The sequence below is a fragment of the Protopterus annectens genome, chromosome 5.part1 (genome assembly GCF_019279795.1).
Source record: "Protopterus annectens isolate FY-2018-M chromosome 5.part1, PAN1.0, whole genome shotgun sequence".
NCBI classification, from domain to species: Eukaryota; Metazoa; Chordata; order Ceratodontiformes; family Protopteridae; genus Protopterus; species Protopterus annectens.
In genome coordinates this window covers 524,986,583-525,010,362 of record NC_056736.1, presented here as the reverse complement: position 1 = coordinate 525,010,362, position 23,780 = coordinate 524,986,583, and the positions used below count along the sequence as shown (strand labels likewise).

At 42.0% G+C, this 23,780-nt stretch overlaps 1 protein-coding gene across 1 annotated transcript in view; it reads left to right on the top strand.

The window, feature by feature from the left end:
* SPICE1 (spindle and centriole associated protein 1) overlaps window positions 1-23,780 on the top strand; it is a 1,080,118-nt gene that overhangs the window by 350,507 nt on the left and 705,831 nt on the right. The window lies entirely within an intron of this gene.

The following is a 23,780-nucleotide window of genomic DNA, read 5'->3' as shown; positions in this document are numbered from 1 at the left end:
AAATATAGTGGACAACCATCCTACAAGATTATTTTCTGACATGACTTGTGGAAGGCACTGTGCTGTTTATGACTAAGCATGACAAGGTTTGAGCTTTTGTTGTAAAAGGGACTTTTGTCAGCCATCACTAGTTCTAATGTGAGTGATTTTTTTGTGTTCAGTTGAATTCAGCAGTTGTGAATTAGCTTTGATTTTATTTACTGTTTAACTGGATTGTGTAGGGAGGGGAGAACAACTTAAGAGCTAAATCCTGAATGACTTCAGTAAATAGCAATATGTAAATGGCTTTAACAGATGTGACTATTTACTAGAATACATATTCATTAAATAAAAACATGCTGAATGCAGAAACAGTCCAGGGTGTCTGCTGTTTGTGATGCAAGATTAACACACAGTACAAGGTATTCATAGCTGCCAAGTCGGACAATAAAATAAGTGTTGGGGAATTTGAACAGTGGAATAAGAATGGATCATCAAGAAGACTACGGAGGACCAAGGAAGGATTAACTACATTTGCAGACAGTGTGTTTTTTGGATAATACCTATAAAGGAACATTTACTATTATGCCACACTTTTAAAATTAATTGTCAAGCTACATGTTAAAGTTTATTCTTGCATCATTTGAGAATATGAGTTAGATTATAGCCACCTCTCCCTCTTCTGAGGAAAAAAAAAAAACTTCTGTTAGTGCTCTTATTGCTTCTGTGGCTCAAGTGATTAAACACCTTTTGAAATGCTCTTTGTGACTCAGCTGATGTTACTTCCAAAGCAGCTGCTACTGGAACTATAATGTTCACAAAATCTACTCGAGTATCTTAAAGCTGAAATTTTGAATTCTCCTGTAGACAAAGACATTGTTTTTGGACCATATGCTGCTGAGGTCCTGATATAGTGGGATGAGGGAGGAAAACTGATTTAAGGTGTTAATTAGAATTTTCAGCCTTCCTTCTCCAAGTTTGTTAAAGGTCTAACACTTGCATCTGCACCCTTTTTATAAAACACAAAATAAGCAGACATTGCAAGCTTCTAAGAACAAAGGGGGGTCAAAAAAAGAAAGGAAGAGTACCTCAGAAACAAGGACAATCCAACAAGTCTGAGCGACTATCTGCAAAATGCCCCCTCCCACCTAGTCAACCTAACAAGCCTGTAAATGTTTTCCAAACTGTCTGTCCATTTCTCCTTTTGGCAGCAAATTATCTCAGACAAATGGGTTCTGAGGTGATTCATCAGGGATACAGATTGCATCAGTTCCGACTCGGTCTTTTTACTAAAGCTAGAGAGCTTCCACTGGCTTGAGGCTATACCCTATCCCATGATGCCTAGAGAAGGTTATCCAGATCGTTTGCCGCTAAACTAGATTGGGTGATTCTCACTGGGCTCAGCACTGAGCAGAGTGGAAGAGGAGCGTTGACTACAACTCTGATCTGAGATATATAAGTATCCTGTTTTTTTGGATTATTTATACTGATTACTGTTTCTAGCAATTTATATATAGCACTTTTTATTGCCTGCTGCATAGTTGTTAGTGCATTTTATTGCTATTAACTAATCTGCACGGGTAACTGATTTGTTTGCAGTTAAAAGCATTCTGTAGAGTCTCTTTGCTCCTTTATCTGTTTAAAAACTTTCATTTTGTGGCTTTCTGTAGTGTTTACTGTCTAAAGAGTGTAGGCTAATAGATTTAGTATTGGTCCTCGCCCTCCCTTCCTGTTCGTGACTTGTTGTTATACTTAGTGCCTTTGTAGTTGCCCAGACCTATTGTAAATTTGATCTGGGACACTTCTCCCAGTCTAGTGTCATTAGCTCATTCTACCTAATAGAGAGAGAACATCTGAGAAGGCCTTCTGTTTCTCCTTTTTCCCTTCAAATAACTAAATAAATAAATAAATAAAATTGCCTGACTCTCCTTGTGTTCTGACTGTGCTTCTCAAACATTTTGGAAATATAGAGTATATTTTAGAGCATTTATTATAACTGTAATTGCCTTAATATTGCTACAACTCAAGTGCTCTAGGTTGCACTGCATCTGAATTGTGTGTTTTAGCTGCATTTCTGTATATATAGACTTCTCTGTATGTGTAGACTAGCTACTTATTCTGCTGTATTACTGCCTCTTAAATCGTTTTTCAGTTGTGCACTTGCCTTGCTTCATTTAAAACTTTTTAAATTGCTAATTTTGTAGAGTTTTAATTGCATTTACTGTTGAGGACTGCAGACTCAAGTGTGTTAGCCTTTTCTCTGTTTATTTATTGCATTGTTTAGCTTGTTTTAACAAAAAAAAAATACTTCTTGTTTGCTCGTTTCCCACCTTTCCTAGCCAGTCCATATCCCAGGCTTTGCTTGTCTCAGGACTTTATTTTCTGTGTTCAGAGCTATCTAGACCTTGCTGTGGTAGAGGGAAGTCCTACTGTTTACCAGTGGGAGTGGTGAGCATTGTACTGCCTATCTAATGCTAGAGGAGTGGTTTCCAGCTCTGAAATTGTAATTTTATTAGCCTTTTTGGGCTGATTTCTATCCCTTTCAACTTTCTGGCTTAAAAACGCATGTGTTTGCACATTTTTCGCACCGTGCAGCACTGTGAGGCTACTGTTAAACTATTCCAGGTGCCAGAAAGTCTGCTCTTCAAATTTTCCTTTAGAACTAGCTGGTTTCTCAGTAGTAGCACTAAAATCTGAACTGCTGTGACTAGCACTTGCTCTAGAACCTGCTGGAAAGCACTAGGAAGCCTGAAACTGATACAAGCACTCAACTCTCCTTGTCAATAAGGAGAAATTAATTGTAGGCACTAAACAGCCTAAAGGGAAAACTGCTCTTATACATTACAAAAAAAGCACCTAAACACCTAAACAGACACGTCCAAGGGTCAGCTTCCGGTGATGTCGCCTGTCCACCTGGTGAATCTGGGCATACTGGGGCAATGCGGCAACTGCCTCACGTACACAGACAATCCTCTCCTCCTACCTCCCAACACTACAACCTGCGAGAGATGCACTTACATAGCCAAACTGGAAGCAAAGCTCTCTCCAGCCAAGATAGACAGTCAAGAGGAGAAGGTTAACACCTGCACTACACCTCAAGCAAGTCATAGCCCTTCAAAACTGACACCATCAACACCCCCACAGAGCAACACTAAACCCACATATGCGGAGGCATAACATTAACCTGCCCAAGCAACAAGGACCTCCAAAGCTGAAATGCAAACAAACGCCCAAAGTGACACATAGCTCACAACACCAGTGTGCCACCCAACAACAGCCCCTAAGGCAAAACAATGTACCCAACACTTTAGTCATAGGTGACTCTATAGTCAGGCACACTGATGTCCCATTCACCAGGCTGAACAAGGAGAAAATTACAGTCAGCTGCCTGTCGAGTGCCAGGATCCACCACATAACTCATGCACTCAAGTCACACCACAACAAGTACAAATATGACTCTGTCATTGTCCATGTTGGAGTGAATGACTTGAGATGTACCTCCCTGGACTACATGAAAAGAGACATGGAGGAGCTCTCGGATCATGTTGCCCAGGCAGGTATGACCCTAGCCCTGAGAAGCATCCTGCCTTCGCCCATAATGATACCACAGTATAAGAACAAAATGATTGACTTCAACAATTGGCTAAGCTTCTGGTGTCATTCAAAGGGGATCCAGTATCTGTCTGCCTGGGAAGACATGATCGACAAACCACGATGCTTTGCCAGAGATGGTCTGCACCTTTCACCCTGGGATTCAGGTTACTGGCTAAAGCTCTTGCCACCCCCTATAGTGCCTTTTTTAGGGAAAGTTCAAAGGATAAAACCACCACTGTAACAGATACAAGCATGCAAAATCTGAAGGTAATGCTACTCAATGCTAGACGTCTAAACCTGAAAATGCACTCTCTCGAGGCACTCCTAAAAATGGAGAACATCGATATCTGTGTAGTAACTGAGACCTGGTTCAAGGCTCCAGAGAGCACCCCTGCAATACCAGGCTACAACTCTTACCACACTTTTCGGCCACAAAACCAAGACCGAAACACTAAAGGTGGAGGAGTGTCCTTATTCACCAAGGATATTCACAACTCCAGGCTAGTTGCACAACATAATGCATCTGAAATTCTCCAGGTGCAACTAACACTAGTTAAGACTGCAATCCAAATTGTAGCTTGCTACAGATCCCCCACCATGCCCCAAGATTCTCAATACACCTTTCTAAACATACTGGAAAATATTAAGATACAACCAAACACCCTAATACTGGGTGATTTCAACTACCCTGCCATTAACTGGGAAAACTACTCTGGTACCAACTCCTTTTCCCAACGGTTCTTGGAGTTCATAAATTCCAACGCCCTGGATCAACTAATCCATTGTCCCACCAGGGGCTCCAATATCCTAGACGTGGTCATTACCAACAATGGAGATAGATGCTCCACACCAGTGGTCATCCCCTCATTGGTCAGGTCTGACCATAAGCAAATCACCCTTGACATCCACATTCCACCCCCCAGTAAGGAAACCTCCTTAAAAAACTTCTCCAAAGCCAACTTCATGCTACTGAAGTCAGAAGTGACAAACTTCATGACACCCATGTAAACGGGATCTGAAAGTTCGACTGCAGAATCCTACACCAAGGCACTGTACAAGCACATCCACTCGTGCATGAATCGTGCCATCCCAAATAGAACCAAGATGCTCTTCTCCAAAAAAAGAAAGCCAATCTGGTGGTCCCCTGCCATAAACAAACTATACAACAGAAGGAAGAAACTGTTGCAGAAAAGAGGAAAATCCCAGGATGCAAACTCCCTCACCAGCCTCAGTAAGAAGCTGAGATCCCTCATAAAATCCACAAAAGCTAGTTACGAAAATAAAATTGCCAAAGATTCCAAAGACAACCACAAGGCATTCTATAGTTATGTCAAGAATCTAATTGGCAATGCTCAGATCTGCACTGAGCTATAACAGAATGGCATTAAATATACTGATCCCAAGGATATTGCCAATATCCTGGCAGATCGATTTAGTGCCAACTTCACTCCTCTCCCACCCCCTAAAGGGCCCATCTCAATACAAAAAGATTGCCAAATTCCAGTAATCACAGCCACACAGGTAGAAACCACACTCTCCAAAGCTAAGAATACAGCATCCGTGGGACCAGATGACATCCCAGGCTGTGTACTACACGAACTACAAAATGAACTGGCACCTCACCTCAGTGTCATGTTTAATTATAGCCCCTCCTCAGGCTTTGTGCAAACTGAGTGACCCACAGCTACAGTTATCCCATTCCACAAGGGGGGCTCCGCCTTGTATCCCAGGAACTACCGTCCCATCAGTCTGACAAGCCTGATCTGCAAGGGCATGGAATGCATTATCATGGAACTTATAAACAAAGACATTGACAACTTTCAAACTCTGGACCCCACCCAGTTTGGGTTTGTGAAGGGCCGATCTTGTCTCCTGAATCTGATTGACTTCTTTGAATCAGTCTCCAGAGCTGTGGACGAGGGTAAGGCGGTCCACACAGCCTATCTGGACCTCGCTAAGGCCTTTGACACCATCCTCCATGCTGGAATCCTAGATAAACTTACTAAGCTGGGCATAAATCCCTATGTCACTCGATGGGTTGCCAACTGACTTACTGACAGAACCCGGACTGTAAAAGTAGCCGACTCTAAATCCAGCTCCAGACAAGTGACAAGTGGAGTACCTCAGGGTTCAGTCCTGGCACCACTCTTGTTTGACATCTACTTCTCTGAAGAACAGGCCAACACTAAGGGACTCTGGCTAACAAAGTTCGCAGATGACTGCAAACTGGGAGCCATTATTGAATCCCCAAATGATGTGGATATTCTACAAAAGGGCCTTACAGAAACAGATGCCTGGTGCCAGAGTCATGGGCTCAAGCTTAATGCCAAGAAATGTATAGTTACCCCCTTTGGAAAAAAACATGTACCCATGAATTACCACATAGGTGGCAGTACACTAAACATCGAAAGTGTGATGAGAGATTTAGGCACACAGGTGGACAGTGGTCTCACTTTCGATAACTACATGGCCACAACAGTCAAGAAATCCTTCTATGTGGCACACCTCATCACTAAGGGCTTTTCATCCAGAAAAAAGGAGGTCATTGTCCCACTGTACTCATCCCTCATTAGACCCATTATAGAGTATAATGCCCCGTTTGGTATGTACCTCACAAGACATCTGCAACAGCTGGAATGGCCACAGAAATACCTCACTAAAAGAATCACAGGCCTAAAGCAGATGCCATATGCTGACCGTCTAAAAAAAACTCCAGCTATACTCTGTGGCATATTGTCTACTCAGAGGCAATCTCTGCTTAACATATAAGGCCATGTCAAACCCTGAGCTGTTGGATGTGCTCCACTTAAAGAAATCCCAATCCCTCAGAGCCACACGCTCCAGGGATCTAAACCTTGTCATCACAATGAACAAAACATGCTGGAGGGATAGGTTCCTGACCCAGAGACTCCCCATACTCTGGAATAGACTGCCCATACATTTCAAGCAGAGCGCCTCCATGGCCGTCTTCAAAAGGAACCCTGATGTTTGGATGGGAGATAGGAAATTCACCCCAAGGATCATGTCAGCTGCCCTGCTAGACAGGGGTCCAGAGAAATAAATATTGTGGGAAGAAATATCCAGGGAATTGCTATGGCTAGGCTTGTATAGGCCCTAGGGCCGATAGCCTAGTACCAACCTATGAACCAAGTGAAATTTTTATTTTGATTATATGATGCAGTTGTAGTGTTTTTTGATAGAAAAATTGTTGTAGAGTAGTTCTAGAGCCTTTAGGCTTAGTTCGTGCTACTTTTATAGTTAGCGCATGTTGTTCTTTATTGTGTTTGGCCGTCATTGTTTGTTAGGCCTACAAACCCTTTTCCATCTTAAAGCCTTTGTTTTCTCTGTACAAACCCGTTTTAGTTAGAGGGATCATCTTTTGTTTTTGTTTTTTCAACCCGTTTAAGTTAGAGGGCTTTCTCCCTCTTGTTTTCTACTTCCTTCCCTTATAGAGGTTTCATCGTTTTAGTTAGAGATGTCTCCTCTGGCTAGAGGGGATCGTTGCTTAAGTTCAACACCTCTCCTTGTCCTCCCCCCCCCCCCCCGTGTGTTTAAAAAAAACAGTATAACTTTTGACTAGTTGCTCGCTTTTTCCTACTTTGTTGTGTGTTCTTAAAATTGAGTACAGTTCAGTAGCCTTTGTTTTTGCCTGTCTGATAGCTTTTCCTGGACTCTGTGGCTGTTGTAGGGAATTTTTGTTTGCAAATTTGTCCAAGGAAGGGAAAGAAGTGAAGCAGTCAGTCAGGCTTCAAGAAGTGTGACTCCTGTATACAAAAGATGTCGATAACTGACGGACACACCAGTTGTGTCTATTGCTTCGGTGCGGTACACCTTCAGGACTCCTGCTCTATTTGCCATGGTTTTAGCTCCAGGGTCCTACAGGAATGCAAGAACAAACTCATTGTTAGGAGATTAAGGGTCCTTTTACTGAGGCATTAGAGGGAAGTCAGACCTCTAAATCTTCTCATTCCCCAAGTGCTGACAAATCCACAAAGAGAGCTGCTTCTTCGGCTCCTGCGTCTGAGCCGGCAAAGAAGCCATCTAAGGACACTACTTCGGACCTGAAGGGTTTCAGGCCCAATAAGGCTACTCCTATGGTTCCACCAGCTTTATTGGAACCAGTTAGAAGCCATACACGGAGCTGGTCCCCAAACTTGGAGCCAGTCTCCTCTGTACTGCAGTCACCTCTTTTACAGTCGGTCGCTGGTAGTCGAAGATCCTCGACCCACTCCTCTTGTTCCTCCAGGAGCCTGTCAGATGAAGACATGGAGCAGGTGGTCAGGAGGTTGCTTCGGACTCAGGTGCTGGCAAAGATCCTGTCGAGTCCAGCCCAGAAGGAATTGGAACCAATGATTGTCATGGCCTCTTCTTCTGTTCCTCCTCCAACATGAGTGGTTTCGGAGCTGGACTGCTTGGATGTGCTTGTGTTGGAACTGTTGGGCCCTAAACCTCTGCTAGGGTTCTCGGTCCCAACTTCTGATCTGACCTCTTTGGTGCCATCTTCTGTGAAAGGGTCTGGGAGCCGATGCTGAGGAGAGTCGGGTTGGACCTTTGTCTGATCCGAATCTACCTCTTGGGGCTTTGGCGCAGGTGAGCTCTGTCCCCACATCGGCCTCGAGGCCCACCTCCTTGGCTCGTGGAATGTCTCCTGGCTCTTTGGAACTGGAGGCTTCTTCGGTTCCGGATCGTGGTGCCTTCGAGGTCATGAGGAGTGCGCTGTCACCCCTGATGGCTCCACCCTCGGATCCAGGCACTCTTCCCCCAAAAGTGCCGGCGTCTGCCTCTGTACCATCCCTCCCTACCAGGCATAGAGAACCAATGCCCCAGGACATCCCATTGGGTGAGTCACTCTCTTCTGAAACTTCCCCAGAGGACCCCTCCAGGGAGGTCTCTCAGAAGAGAACCTGTATGAGGAGACATCTTGACTCCCCTGAGGACTCTGTTAAGTCGGATACAGATTTAGAGGACTCTGAAGGGTCCCCACAGTTGCCCCCTTTTCAGACAGCCTAGAGATCCTGAAGCAGAGCGGCAGCTGGAAGTCCCTTACCCCTTCTGAAAATGAATCCGTATACCTGGATGCATTTGGATCTCAACCCTCCATCTCTTGGGTGTTTCCCCCTTTCGATCAGCTCCTTGGTGTAGTCATTCAAAAGGCATGGGGCTCTCCAGAATTGGTGGAACCTCTTCTGAGGAGGCCCAACAAATTTATAACTGCTCCATCTGATAGGGAATTTTTATCCAGAGGTGTCCCAATAGATGCTATGGGGGTGGCGGCGGCGACCACTAAAAAGGAGTAGGTGGAAACTTTTTCATCTGTCCATCCGCCAAATATGGAATCGTGAATGATGGACAGATATGGGAAGCATATGTTCTCATCAGTGGCCTTTAGTCTCAGGTTGCTGAACTACTTAACTCATTTTTTTCCAGACTCCAGAGGGATCTCCTGAAGGAGCTAGGTGATACCCTCCAAGGTTCTACAGCTGCAGGGGTGTCAGACAAGGTGACCTCCCAGCTTGCAACTTTGAGTTCTCTGGTCAACTCCTCTATGTGGATCATCTGTTACACAACCGATGGAGTGAGTAGGGCAGCAGGCACAGGAATAGCTCAAGGAGACATTCCTGGATGCACCTTTGCAAGTTTGCTGAACCCTTCAAGTCTTCCTTTATAAACACCCCTTTTGATGGCTCTTCCTTGTTCAGGCGAAAAGTTAAAGAAACTTTGACCAAGTGCGAACAAAAGGTAATATTCTATTTGCCATGGGAGTACATTTTTCCATTCCTACCAGACCTTATCCCAAAGCCCAGAAGGGCAGTAAAATGTGGTTCCTTAAAACCCAAAGAGCTTCACCGGACACACATGGTGACCTTTCCCCCAGGGACAGAGGGGGAAATAATGGAAGACACCAACCTCCCGGCAGAGGGGGTCATCAAAATCAGTGCAACAAAGATATGTTCTCTGGCAGACCCTTCCAGCACTCCTGAAAGGAGGCCCGCCTGCCCACTTCTGGAGGCAGTCAGGGGCAGACTATCACTGCACCCCAAAGCCTGGCTAAACATCACTCAAGACAAATGGGTACAATCAATAATATACAGGGGATACATTAAACACTTCTCCAACCCACCCCCGCAATCAAGATCAGTCCTAGACATTCCACTCTGTCAAAGGGATCAAGCAACCCTAGAGATATGAAGGTTGCTAAGAAAAAGACTCATCCAAGAAGTCTCTGCAGACCAAATCGGATCCAGAACTTGCTCAAGGTTCTTTTTAGTTCCAAAGAAAACAGGGGACTGGAGACTCATCTTGGATCTTGGCAGACTGAACAAGTCAGTGAAGAAAGCAAAGTTCTGGATGGTGACACTACGGTTTATACTCCCTTTTCTGGGACAAGACAATTGGATGTGCTCAATCGATCTTCAGGATGTGTACTACCATATAAAAATGGACAGGCAATCCAGGAGATATCTACGCTTTTGACTGGGAGCCAGTCATTACCAGTTCAAAACTCTGCCCTTTGGTCTCACTACAGCCCCCAGAGTGTTTACCAAATGCATGGCAGTAGTCACGGCTCACCTGAGGCAGCTAGGATTCCGGGTGTTAGACAACTGGCTGGTGACCACCACCACCGAGCACCTACTAACCAAGGCCAGAGACACCACCATTCATCTGTGCTCGGAACTGGGCATCACCATAAATTTCAGAAAATCTGCCTTGTTGCCATCACGGCATATTACATTCATAGGAGCAAACACAGTAGACATGGTAGCAAAGTTGCCTCATGACAGAATACAGACTTTGTGTCATCAAGTGTCCATCTTGCTCTTGAAAAGGAAGGTACAGGCAAAATTTGTTCTAAAAGTCCTAGGCACAATGGCAGCTGCAATCACATTAATATGACTAGCACAGCTAAATATGCGAGTCCTGCAGTAGCTACTCTTTGCTCAGTGGTCCGTGCAGGAGCTCCCCATGTCACACACTATCTTCATCACAGACTCCTGCAAGAAAGACTTATGCTGGTGGCTTTTATCCCTGCAGGTAACCTTAGGCAGACCATTCACTCTCCCTCAATCTGTAGCTACATTGACCACGAATGCTTCCCAGATAGGGTAGGGGGGCATTATCTGGGAAAGACCGTCCAGGGAACTTGGCAAGAACATGAGTACCACTTGCACATCAGTGTCCTAGAGATGAGAGCGGTGCTTATGGCGTTGCAAGCACTACAGAGCTCTCTTTCAATAGGTACGATTGCAGTACAGACCAACAATATGTCAGTAGTGTGGTATATCAGCAAACAAGGAGGAACCAGATCCTACCCCCTGTGTCAGGAGGCTCAAAGAGTATGGCAATGGGCAATCTCTTCTCATCATTTTCTGATTGCAACGCACATCCCGGGGAAATACATTGTGATAGTGGACAAATTAAGCAGAGCAATTCTAATGCCTCATGAGTGGTCCCTGAAACAGGAAATTGTGGACCAAATCTTTCACAAGTAGGGTCAGCCTTGCTGTGACCTTTTTGCCATGCCCATGAACCCCAAATGCAGCAGCTACCTTCCCCTAATTCCCCCTCCGGGGAGTCACCGAGGGATGCACTTGTTCACGATTGTCCCTCGGGACTTCTTTATGCTTTTCCCCCATTTACACTAATCCCCAAGGTTCTACAGAAAGCCAAATTGATGAATTGCAGGTTAATTCTGGCCTCGTCAAATCTGGTTTCCTTTCCTATGGCCGTATCTCCAAGAAGAGCCGTTGATTCTGGACCCAATACCAGATGATCTGACTCAGTCAGGAACGCTCCATCCCTCAATACAAATCCTTAAACTGACAGTTTGGCTGCTCCACTTCCAGTCTTAGCCAGGCTTCCAGACATTTCCCCGGCTGTGAGACACATTCTAGTTTCATGTCATAAGACGACGACTAGAAAGCTTTATGGTAGTAAAAGGAAAAGGTTTTCTTGTTGGGCCTCCAACAATCGAATTGACCCCTTCACAGACCCTGTAAGTACAGTCTTAGACTTCTTAGCAGAAATCTTTAATCAAGGCGCAGCAACAGCTACCGTACGAGTATAATCAGCTGCCATTTCTAACTACTACATGGGAGACAATGGATAAAAAATAATGCCTCACAGGTTGTGCAAAGCTTTCTTGAGAGGTGCTTTTTTATTAAGACCACGAGTAAGGGAACCACCACCCCCATGGGATCTCAATTCGGTGCTGACTACTCTGATTCTTCCACCATGTGAACCAGCTTCCTCTTGCCATCTGAAATTTCTAACCTGGAAAGTGGTCTTTTTGATAGCCATTAATTCAGCTAGGAGGGTTTCAGAACTTCAAGCTCAGTCCATTCGCCCTCCATATTTGGTTTTTCACAAAGATAGTCTATTATAGAACAAATTCTTCATTCCTTCCAAAGATATGTTCTAAGGCCAATTGAACCAGTCCATTGACCTGTCTGTTTTCTTTCCGAATTATGGCAACAAGGCAGAATATAAGCTATACCAATTGGATGTCCACAGGCAGTTACATTTCTACTTGCATAGAATGAAAGAATTCAGGAAATCCAACCAGTTATTCATCTCTTTCTCAGATAACAAAAAAGGTGCACTGATAGCTAAAGTTACTTTGTTAAAATGGCTTACTGACATGATAATCTACGCATATAATTCTCAGCATAAACAATTGCCAGGAAGGATTACGGCCCATGCAACAAGAGCAATGTCGACTTTGAACGCTTTTCAGGTCAGATTGTCTTTGGACTCGATCTGTGCTGTGTAGCCACATGGATCAAACCTCAAACCTTTATCACTGATTACAAAGTAGACGTGGCCTCCTGGAACAGGGCTTCCTTTGTTTCCACTGTTCTGAAGAGCTTATTCCCTTGAGCCACCCAAGAAAGAAGGTGCTGGGAATGCTGTCCCAACCAGCAATAATGAAAGAGAGATGGGACAACATAACATAAAGAACATATAACGTTCTATGTTTGTTGTCCATAATCTCGCCGTCATTCTTGCACCCCACCCTCCTTCCCCCTACCTTCGCTCCTGGAGGATCGAGAGGAATTTTTGGATTGATTACAAATGTGCTCTGGTTCCCTTCTTGCCTCATAAGACTTAGGCTAAGGATGGTTAAACACTATTTTTGGAATAGGAGTCCTAATTTGTTAGTGTTTTGCAAACATGATCTAGGTAACCTTCTCTAGGCATCATGGGATAGGGTATAGCCTCGAGCCAGTGGAAGCTCTCAAGCTTTAGTAAAAAGGCCGAGTTGGAACCGATGCTCAGTTCTGAACCCAACCAGCAAGAATGAAGGAGAAATTATGGGCAACAAACATGGAACGTTATGGTGAGTACATAACTTCTTTTTTTATCTGAATCTAATTCTCTCATTTTCCTAGCTTCAGCACAGTCTGTAACCACAGTCGCCCTAGCCTTTGCTTGAGGAGCAGTGTATATAGGAGTAAAGGTGCAGGATCTGAGTAGTAAAAATTTATTTGACATTATTATTTGGCATTTGTTGACTAGAATAGTTCTATTAGGCTAGTGCCCGTTTTCAGTGGAGGCCTGGGGAGAAAAGCTCAATAATACAATTAAGCAAAAAAAGTGTACAGAGTTAAAGTAAAATCCAATAAGAATGCAAACAATTACAGGATTAAAGTAAAGGACAAAAAATATACATATACAATAAAGTAATTAAGCAGCAGTTTGTTTAGATACAAGTAAAAAAAATAAGCAAGAAATGCATTTGATCTATGACAGTAATTGTTAAGCAGCAGTAGTGTGTGAGGGTATTAAATGTAAGGCAGTTGCAGGTTGGAGACAGGAATCATGTATCTAGAAGTTAGGAGTTTGAGTAGTAGGTGACTCGTTTCATTTTTAAGGAGGTTAGTGTTGGACAGATGAGGGGAAAGGAGAGTAAGGAGAGAGAAAAGAGTAATGGGGGGGGGGAGGAAAGGTTCAAGTTGGATAATTGCAGAGACAAGAGCAGGTGCTCATTAAGTAATTTTTAAGAGTTTAATTAAATTCACGGGTATGAGAAATGTTTCTGAGGCTCAGAAGGAGCTTATTCCATAATAAAGCAGGAAAGTAGCTATAGAGATTCTGTCTAATTGATTTTTTAGGTTTGTGAATCTGTAAGACATTGGTCAGTGCTTTTGAGTGATCGAGGGGGTTATAGAGGGAGATGAGAGAGGATAGGTTAGGGCAGGAGAAGGGCTTGTTCGGGGTAGAATGGATGACGAGAAGTTTTGTAGAATGGATGACGAGAAGTTCTGTAAATAAGAGTTGGTTAGGAAACTCAAGCCAGTTGAGAGTACAGAGAGTGTGACATTGGTGTGATTTTAAGGGCAGATTAGCTGCAAATCTTGCTACCTTGTTGTAGTTAGTTTTGAGAGTGGTGAGTACTGTAAGTTAAGATTTGTGTGCTGTAGAATAAGTGAGGGAGAATGTAAGCTTGGGCTAGTGAGATTCTGGAGCTGAATGTGAAGAATCTTTTACTTCTATACAGAAGGCAAATGCAGAAAACAAAAAGGAGAACTAACCACATAGGAATAAAAGCAGCTGCAGACAACGGATTAAAACCAAAATCCAAACGATTTATTACATCCAACAGAAATACAAGGGTAAGCGCTTTCGCGTAGTGAAACCTACGCTTCATCAGACAAGCATAAAAAACTAAATCCTTTTATACCAGATCAGAGCGGGAAAACTGCCTAATTAATTGAACAATTGATTCATGCTATCACTTGCTGTCACTATACAAACGCTGAGTTAATCTAGCATTCATAATGAAAAATGCATATAGAAAAGTGTTAAAAAACTACAAGTATATATAAATATATGAAGAAAAAATATATGAAGAAAAAATAAAAAATATAAATAATTAATACAAAGAAAAATATCTGTAAACCCAAAAACACACTCATCCAAGCCAATGATATTATCTATATCATAGCAACACTATAAACCATGTAAATACAAATTTTATGAAGTAGCAAGTGCCACCCCTATCAAAATAAAATCTAGACAAAATTAAACATTATTTAATTCAAGTATTGGTCTTATCGACACAAAGTTATTAAGACCTGGGGATAGATGTGACCCAAGTTTAAGGATCCATTTTAACTCAGCCACAGCTAATTCATTAACCAGATCTCCACCCCGCACTCTCTGTCCTACCACTTGTAGTACTCTAAAACAAAAACTGTGTGAGGGATATTCCATTACATGTCTGGCCAGGGCATTAGTTTCTTTACCTTTACGAATATCGTAAAGGTGATTGTAAATTCTATCTTGCACCCTCCTAGTGGTCAATCCCACATAGAAGGCCTGACATTGTTTACAGGTGGCAAGGTAAATCAAATTCCGAGTATCACAAGTGGCATAAAATTTAGGAAAAAACTCAAAATTGGTCATGGGGGTTCCTATATGCCTGTATGTTCGTAATATAAATACATCTACTACAATGATTACAAGGAAACGTGCCCTGAGCCACTGGCATAGGACAAACAGGTGATGGAGCAATAGTACGATCATTGCATAGAATCCTTTTAAGGTTCTCACAGTTTTTATAAAGAAAACTGGGTTTACCACCCACTAACGCTCTGGTATTGATATCTATCATTAGTACATTCCAATTCCTACATATAACTTCTTTAATCGCACTAATGTCACTAGTGTATTTTGTGACATATCTAACTGTTTTTCCAGAATCAATCGGTCTCACATTAACAGTATGGTTTCTAAACCCTGTGAGCTCTGGAATCATGTTCCAGATTAGCTGATGAACATAACGTACCTATAATGTCATGTGTAATATTCCTAACCAAAGTGCGATTATACCCCCTTTGCAGAAACAGAGTCTCCATGAAATCAGCCTCATCCAGTAGAGACTGTCTTTCTCTACAAAGTCTCTGGGCTCTCAAGAACTGACTTTTAACTATACCAGAGAAAACAGTTCTGGGGTGCATACTATCGAAGGGAAGTAAACTATTCTTCCAAACTGGTTTCCTGTATAAGGAGGGTATAATGGAACCACAATCCGATAACTTTAGAGTTATATCTAACAAATGTATTTCATTAGCCGAAATCTCGCTGGTAAACCTAAGGAAAGAGGTGGTGGTCTCTAGGTAACTCAAAAAATCATTAAAGTCTTCTCTAGATCCCTCCCGTACTATAAGGATGTCGTCCACAAAACGTTTATACAATATAACATGCTTAAACATTAAATGCTGAAATAAATACGTTTTCTTCCATTGTAAAACAGCAAGGTTCGCGTATGTATTGGCGCAGGGGGTGCCCATGGCCACCCCCCACTGCTGCAAATAATGTGTGTTCATAAACAGAAAAACATTGTTATATAGTACAATCTCTAAAAGTTGACGTATCAAAATCATCCTATCATTACTGAAGTGGGGTTCACCAACCAATAGTTCACAAATAAATTGTATCCCTATGTCATTAGGTATAGATGTAAACAAGCTGTTGACATCTAGTGTAATAAGTAAATAATTATTAGCTTTGTCAAGAGTCAAAGTATTAAGAGTATCTAACAGATCATAAGTGTCTCTCAAAATAGAAGAATATTTATTCACTACAGGTCTAAGTAGATACTCCAAAAAGCTGGATACATGAGATGTGACCCATCCCTCACTAGTGACAATAGGTCTCATGTGTACAGGGAAAACTCCTTTATGTATCTTAGGAAGACCTTTAATAACTGGTGTCACAGGATATTCAATGTGTAAATACTCAAATATTTCAACACTAATTTGCCTACACATAAGCAAATCATGCAGAATATCATGTACATTATATATGATGATATTCACGTTGCTTTGATCAATCTCTTTATACGTGGATACATCTGAGAGCATCGACAACATACTAGTCTTATAGTCAGTGGTATTCAATACCACTATACCCCCACCCTTGTCGGCAGGCTTGATGGTAATGTCACTTCTATGTTTAAGATCATCTAACGCCCTAGACTCCTGTAATGTTAAATTGTAAAATCTACCTTTTTTCTTGCATGAGAAAATAAAACATAAAAATCATTCTCACACAACCTAAGAAAAGAATCCACATGTGGAGGTAAATTAGGTACAAAACAGCTATTACGTCTAAATCTGGATAGTGTATTGTCCTCCAATGACATAAGCTGCTTATCATAAAAAAGTAACTTCAAAGATATCCGACGGCAAAATAATCGCAAATCTGTTAATACATCACTCAAAGTTGCCAAATGGGGAGGAATAAAATTAAGTCCTTTATTTAATAAATTAATATGTGAAATGTCCAAGTCAAGATCAGAAAGGTTAAAAACCAAACTAGTCAGTGCTTTGTCCTTCTGGTAAAGTCGTGCTTCTCTCCTGAAAACTTTCTTTTTCTTGGACCTCGACTTGTAGATCTCCCCCTGTTCTGTGGTACAAACATTTTCTTGTAGGGTAAAAAAAGAAGCATTGTTCCATTGAATTACTTTGGGGATAGCTCCAGCACTAGGAGCCGAAACCGCTTGTTTCTGAAAAAGCTTTTGTTGGTTAGGCGGGGGCGTGTCACTCATAGAAGAAGAGACATCGACACGCCCATCTATAAACGGCTCACTGGACGAACTGTTATCCCCTAAAGGAAATGGAACAATAGATGTGGGTACTGAAGGCATAACAGAAGCCCTCGTAGTGTTAGCAGTCAGAGTTACCGGTGTTGCTACTGTGTCAGTCAAATCTGGTAGATTCCTGCTGTCAGTAGTACGTGGATTATGAGACCTGGGCCAGACAAACACCTGGCCCCTCGAAAAATCATTGTGGTCTCGTGCAAGTTTGCGCTGCTTGGTGTTTCTAAGTCTCTCACCAAACGCACTAACCTGCAAACATACATTACGTAGCTTATTCACACAAAAGTCAGAGAGAAAACGTTCACTCAATTCTCTATAGGCAGAATCTACCTTGCTACGTAACTCATTCTCAAGTGGCAAAAAATACTTTATAAGCAGCCTGATGTAGTTGAATCCAAGTTCGATATTCAGATCTTGCCACTGCTTCAAAAGTACCGGGTGTGAATCCCCATAAGTAGGCATGCAAAAAACTCGCATGCCTCTGGGGATCACCCGGAAATGCAGGCAAGCTTCCAAGTGCAGTCTTTGCCAAATATATCGCTGTAATTGATAAACATCATCCTCAAAGACTTTTAGCTGGCTAGTAAACTCAGCAATATTCTCACCTGTGTTATTAGTAGATGATGCACCGCTGGAAGCGGTAAGGTCCAAAGTCAATAAAGGGTTTGAGTCTAGTTGTAGAATACCTTTCCATAACTCAGTAGTGTCCCTCGGCTCCGGACAAACATTGGTGCTGATCACAGGTGTATTCATTACTGGCTCCATCATGTGCAGGAGGTTTCAACAATAGCAGAAAGAATTAGTTACGAAGTGAAGAAACCTGTCTGCAAAATAGCACTCCTTTCAAGAACCAGAAAGCAAATGCAGAAAACAAAAAGGAGAACTAACCACATAGGAATAAAAGCAGCTGCAGACAACGGATTAAAACCAAAATCCAAACGATTTATTACATCCAACAGAAATACAAGGGTAAGCGCTTTCGCGTAGTGAAACCTACGCTTCATCAGACAATTAAGCATAAAAAACTAAATCCTTTTATACCAGATCAGAGTGGGAAAACTGCCTAATTAATTAAACAATTGATTCATGCTATCACTTGCTGTCACTATACAAACGCTGAGTTAATCTAGCATTCATAATGAAAACTGCATATAGAAAAGTGTTAAAAAACTACAAGTATATATAAATATATGAAGAAAAAAATATATGAAGAAAAAATAAAAAATATAAATAATTAATACAAAGAAAAATATCTGTAAACCCAAAAACACACTCATCCAAGCCAATGATATTATCTATATCATAGCAACACTATAAACCATGTAAATACAAATTTTATGAAGTAGCAAGTGCCACCCCTATCAAAATAAAATCTAGACAAAATTAAACATTATTTAATTCAAGTATTGGTCTTATCGACACAAAGTTATTAAGACCTGGGGATAGATGTGACCCAAGTTTAAGGATCCATTTTAACTCGGCCACAGCTAATTCATTAACCAGATCTCCACCCCGCACTCTCTGTCCTACCACTTGTAGTACTCTAAAACAAAAACTGTGTAAGGGATATTCCATTACATGTCGGGCCAGGGCATTAGTTTCTTTACCTTTACGAATATCGTAAAGGTGATTGTAAATTCTATCTTGCAGCCTCCTAGTGGTCAATCCCACATAGAAGGCCTGCTCATTAAGTAATTTTTAAGAGTTTAATTGAATTCATGGGTATGAGAAATGTTTCTGAGGCTCAGAAGGAGCTTATTCCATAATAAAGCAGGAAAGTAGCTGTAGAGATTCTGTCTAATTGATTTTTTAGGTTTGTGAATCTGTAAGACATTGGTCAGTGCTTTTGAGTGATCGAGGGGGTTATAGAGGGAGATGAGAGAGGATAGGTTAGGGGCAGGAGAAGGGCTTGTTCGGGGTAGAATGGATGACGAGAAGTTTTGTAGAATGGATGACGAGAAGTTTTGTAAATAAGAGTTGGTTAGGAAACTCAAGCCAGTTGAGAGTACAGAGAGTGTGACATTGGTGTGATTTTAAGGGCAGATTAGCTGCAAATCTTGCTACCTTGTTGTAGGTAGTTTTGAGAGTAGTGAGTACTGTAAGTTAAGATTTGTGAGCTGTAGAATAAGTGAGGGAGAATGTAAGCTTGGGCTAGTGAGATTCTGGAGCTGAATGTGAAGAATCTTTTACTTCTATACAGAAGGCCAAGCTTTTGGTGGGTTTTCTTGATATAGTGATGTACGTGGAGGTCAAATTTAAGCTGGTCATCTATGATTGATTGCACCAAGGAGTTTGGTGTGGGTATCAGCTGTGATAGTTGTGTTTTTAAGGGAAGAGATGGCAAAGGAGGATTTAACTCTTAGTATTTTTAGAGTTAAGTGTGAGTTGGTTGTTAGTAAGCTACTTTTCAGTGAGGTTCAAAGATGTTTGTGTCAGGGTGTGCAGGTCAAAAGGGTTGTCAGCAGTGGAGATGATTGTAGAGTCGTCTACGTACTGTATGAGGGATGACTGAGTACAGGTAGTGTGAAGTTAGTTAGTAAAGATATTAAAGAGAAGGGGGCCTAGAATTGAGCCTTGTGGGATGCCTGTTTTGATGGGCAGAAAGGGGAATAGAGCAGAGAGATTTGATGGATTGCTGTCCATCTATGAGGTAGCTGTTAAACCAGGAGATAGTTGTTGGGGAAAGGTTGAGTTGAGATAGTTTGGAGAGGAGGATGGAGTGAGATATGGTGTCGGATCTAAGAAGTGGCAAGACACTAGTTTATTATTGTCTTTAACAAGGGTGATGAAGTTTGTAAAGGAAATAAGTACAGTAGTGGTGTTATGGTGGGGGGAAGAAGCCATGCTGGGTAGGGGTGTTCAGGTTTTTTTGAGTGAGATAGGCCAAACACCTACTAGCTCACAAATATTTAACCTACACTCAGAAATCCCACACCCACTTTACAGAATTTTGGAAATCCCTTTTTGAACACATTCTAATTTGAAGTTGGTATATTTAATTAAAGATGGACTTTTGGCATATGTGTAAATAGTTTTCACTATTTTGCTTTTATGTTTTATTAATCAGCAATGTATTCACTGGTCATACTGCTACCTGTCAGTTATCATTGTTCTGCTCACTGTATATGTTTTCATAAAAAAGAACTAAAAGATTTTGCCCCCCCCCCCAAAAAAAAAAAAAAAAGAATTTTAGAGATGGGGGAAGAGTATGGCAGTAGGTCGATAATTAGCTCTACAGAATTTCCATACTTGTGGATAGCTGTGGTATGGAATTTTTTTCCAGAGAGTAGGGACAGTGGATTCTGTGATTGAGCAGTGTACAAGGATGGAGACATGGTATGCAATGTAGATAGTGGCCACCTTTAGGAAGAGAGGTGGTAAGTTATCAGCTAAGGGGGAGCGTGGTTTGAGTTTGAGAAGACTTCTGATATAGTTGTTTGGGATGGGTTTTAGTGAGAATGGGCAGAAGGGGGTGTTGGGTGGTGAGGGGTTGGTAGGGTTAGCAGTTGCATAAGTTTGTTGATGTTTTTGATAAAGTATGAATTGAAAATGGATGCAGTTCCTTGGGGTGTATTATTAGGGCAGGGATTGGGAGTTGAGGGATTACCAGGGTGGAGAATTTGGTTAATAGTATTCCAGGATTTTTGGGGGGTTCAGTAGTTTGGGGTGTGTAATAGAAGTTCTTTTATCAATGTTACTCTGTTTTTTTTTTTGGTTAGGTTTCGGAGTTCTCTGTATTTTTGGAAGTATGTGAAAGATTTTTGTCTTTATCCAGAGTTTCCAGGTATAATTTCTGTTATGGATAAGAGACCGGGTAGAGTTAGTGATCCAAGGAAAACAGCGTGATTTGACTCTGACTGACTGTTCTAGGAGGGGCAAGGGAGTCGTGTGCTTAGAAAGATAGAGTTGAATTGAAGGGCAGTTTCATCAAGAGGGAGGGATAAAAGGCAGGACCAGTCAATTCCAGAGAGACAATTATTGAAAGTAACAGGGTTGAAGTTGGTTAATTTAGTCATATAAGTGAATGCTGGTATTGGAGGCATTAGAGATGAGGGGAAGCCAGTTGATGTTAACATCACCTAGTATTATAGTTTCTTAACTGGATGTCTGACAATATACCTAATGAATTTGCTCTAGTTATGGGTATGTTATCTCCAGGGGGTATATAGATGACAGTTAAAGTTAGGGTTATATGGTTGTTAAGTTTACAATTACCAATAATGAGTTCTACTGGGTGAAAAGGGGGGTGGGGATAAGGTTAGAAGGTCTAACAATGATGGCAACACCTCCTCCTTTTTTGTGTGTTCTATCAAGGCATAGTATGTTGTAGCCAGAGGGGAGAAATTCAGGGTCAGTGTTATGTAGTTTAAGACATGTTTCAGAGAGAGTGATTTTGTTGGGGGGAGTGGTAGGCTATCCAAGAGTGGAATTCAGATGTCTTGTTAAGGATGTTGTGGATGTTGATGGAGTAGAAGGAAAGATGTTTGAGACTAGTGTTAGGTGTCTGTGGAAGTTGTTTAGCATCGGTCGGATTTGATGAGTTAAAGTGTGGGCCAGGGATGGGGTTGATATCACCTGAAAGTTAAAGGATGTTGTGAGGGTGGACAACAAATGATAAAGTGGGTTAGGGTGGGAAAATTTTGTGTTTGATTTTGTAATGTGGAGATGCAGCTGGAGGCAGTTTGATTTTGGGGAGAATGTATACAGTGCTGGAGAAGAGTGCAGGTGATATGGGAGAGGAATAGATATGGGAAAGTAGTGGCTATTGGTGTTTGTAGTTTGTTGAGAGGCAGTAGAAATGTTGGAATGTAGGTTTAGCCGAGTGTGATAGGAGGTGAGGTTAGGAGTAGAAGAAAGGAAGAGACATGAGGGAGAACATGGAGGGTAATGTCTGAAATGGGAGTGTGTTGGGACGGTGAATGAGGGAAGTTATGTGGGTTTAGTATGAATGAGGGGGGGTGAGGTTAGCGAGTTTGGGGTATAGTATGTGCTATGGTGGGAGGGGTTTAGATGATAAGGGATGGATCTGATTGGGTGAGTTTACAGGATGTTGGAGTATTGAGGGGGTGGAGTACAGAATGGTTAGCTATAAAGCTAATTGATGCATGGGTGGGTGGGATAGAGGATAGGGTTGGGGAGAATAGTGACCCCAAGCGAAACGAAGGTGATTGGAGCAAGCAGAGCCAGGAACAGCCGATCACTATGCTTCTAAAACTATCATTGGGACTTGCATTTAAGTTTATTAGTGAGTAGTAGAGTGGATAGACTAGGTGATTAAGGACAGATGTTGACAATGTATGGAGTTAGCCCTTGGTTTAGAAAAGAGAGGAGACAGGCAGGAAAGTCTTTGCCTTTAACACACTTTCATGAAGTTAGTTATGTGCCAAAGTGATACAAAGACTAGGGAGAGAAAAGCATACTCAGTGGGGGTGGACAAAAGGTGGTGAGGTGGGGGTTAATGAGCTGATAAGTGTGCATGCCACAGCCTATGTTAATTTGAAAAAAGACAAAAAAATTATTTTAACACCAGGTGAGGAAGAAGTAATTGAGACACACACATATAGCTTATGATAGTGTTTTGTTTCTTCACGTCCTTGGCTAGAGAGTAACAGTTCAGGGCCAGTAGATAGATTTTTAGCCACATGTGTTCAGAGTGTGGGGTAAGGATTGAAGTCTCTTTTCCATGTAGGTGACTACTGTAAAATAAAAGAGAGCTGTAATGACAGTAGGATAGTGAGCTTAGGGTGGTAAACAATTCCTTAGAAGAGAGAAAACAATTAATGGAGAAGTAGTGAATATTAGAGGCAAGCAGAAAGAGTGAAATACAAGACAGAAGATTGAGAGAGAGAGAGTGAAGGTTGCGGGCTGGAGGGTGAGAGAGAGAAAAAGTAGAAGGCCCGGAGAGAGGACTCCTGGGTTTGCAGGGAGTAGTAGAAAAGGGAAGAGAAGACTAGCGAGGCATGAGGAGCAAGAAAGGAGAGTAGGTTAGTTTACAGCACAGATTTGGAGAAAGGAGCCTTTATACACAGGTGATACCAAAATGGTCAAGGGAAGCAAACATTTGTGAGGGGAGAAATTCAGGGTCAGTGTTATGTAGTTTGACATGTTTCAGAGAGAGTGATTTTGTTGGGGGGAGTGTTAGGCTATCCAACAGTGGAATTCAGATGTCTTGTTAAGGATGTTGTGGATGTGGAGAAAGGAGCCTTTATACACAGGTGATACCAAAATAGTCAAGGGAAGCAAACATTTGTGAGGGGAGAAATTCAGGGTCAGTGTTAGTTTAAGACATGTTTCAGAGAGAGTGATTTTGTTGGGGGGAGTGTTAGGCTATCCAACAGTGGAATTCACTGACCATAAAATGACAGACCATAATACTTAAATGTAAAATAGGGTTGTCAGTAATAAATGCAATCACCCTTCTGTCATCTATGGTTCCTTGGGCCACTACAAGTGATTACAGACAACACCACAGTGATGTGGTACATAAACAAGTGAGGGGGGCAGATTTTGCCCTCTGTTCAGAATGCCGTGGTAGCTTGGGGCATAGCATACCAGCACAGTCTTACTTTACAGGCATCTTACATCCCATCAGAGTAAACTTGTA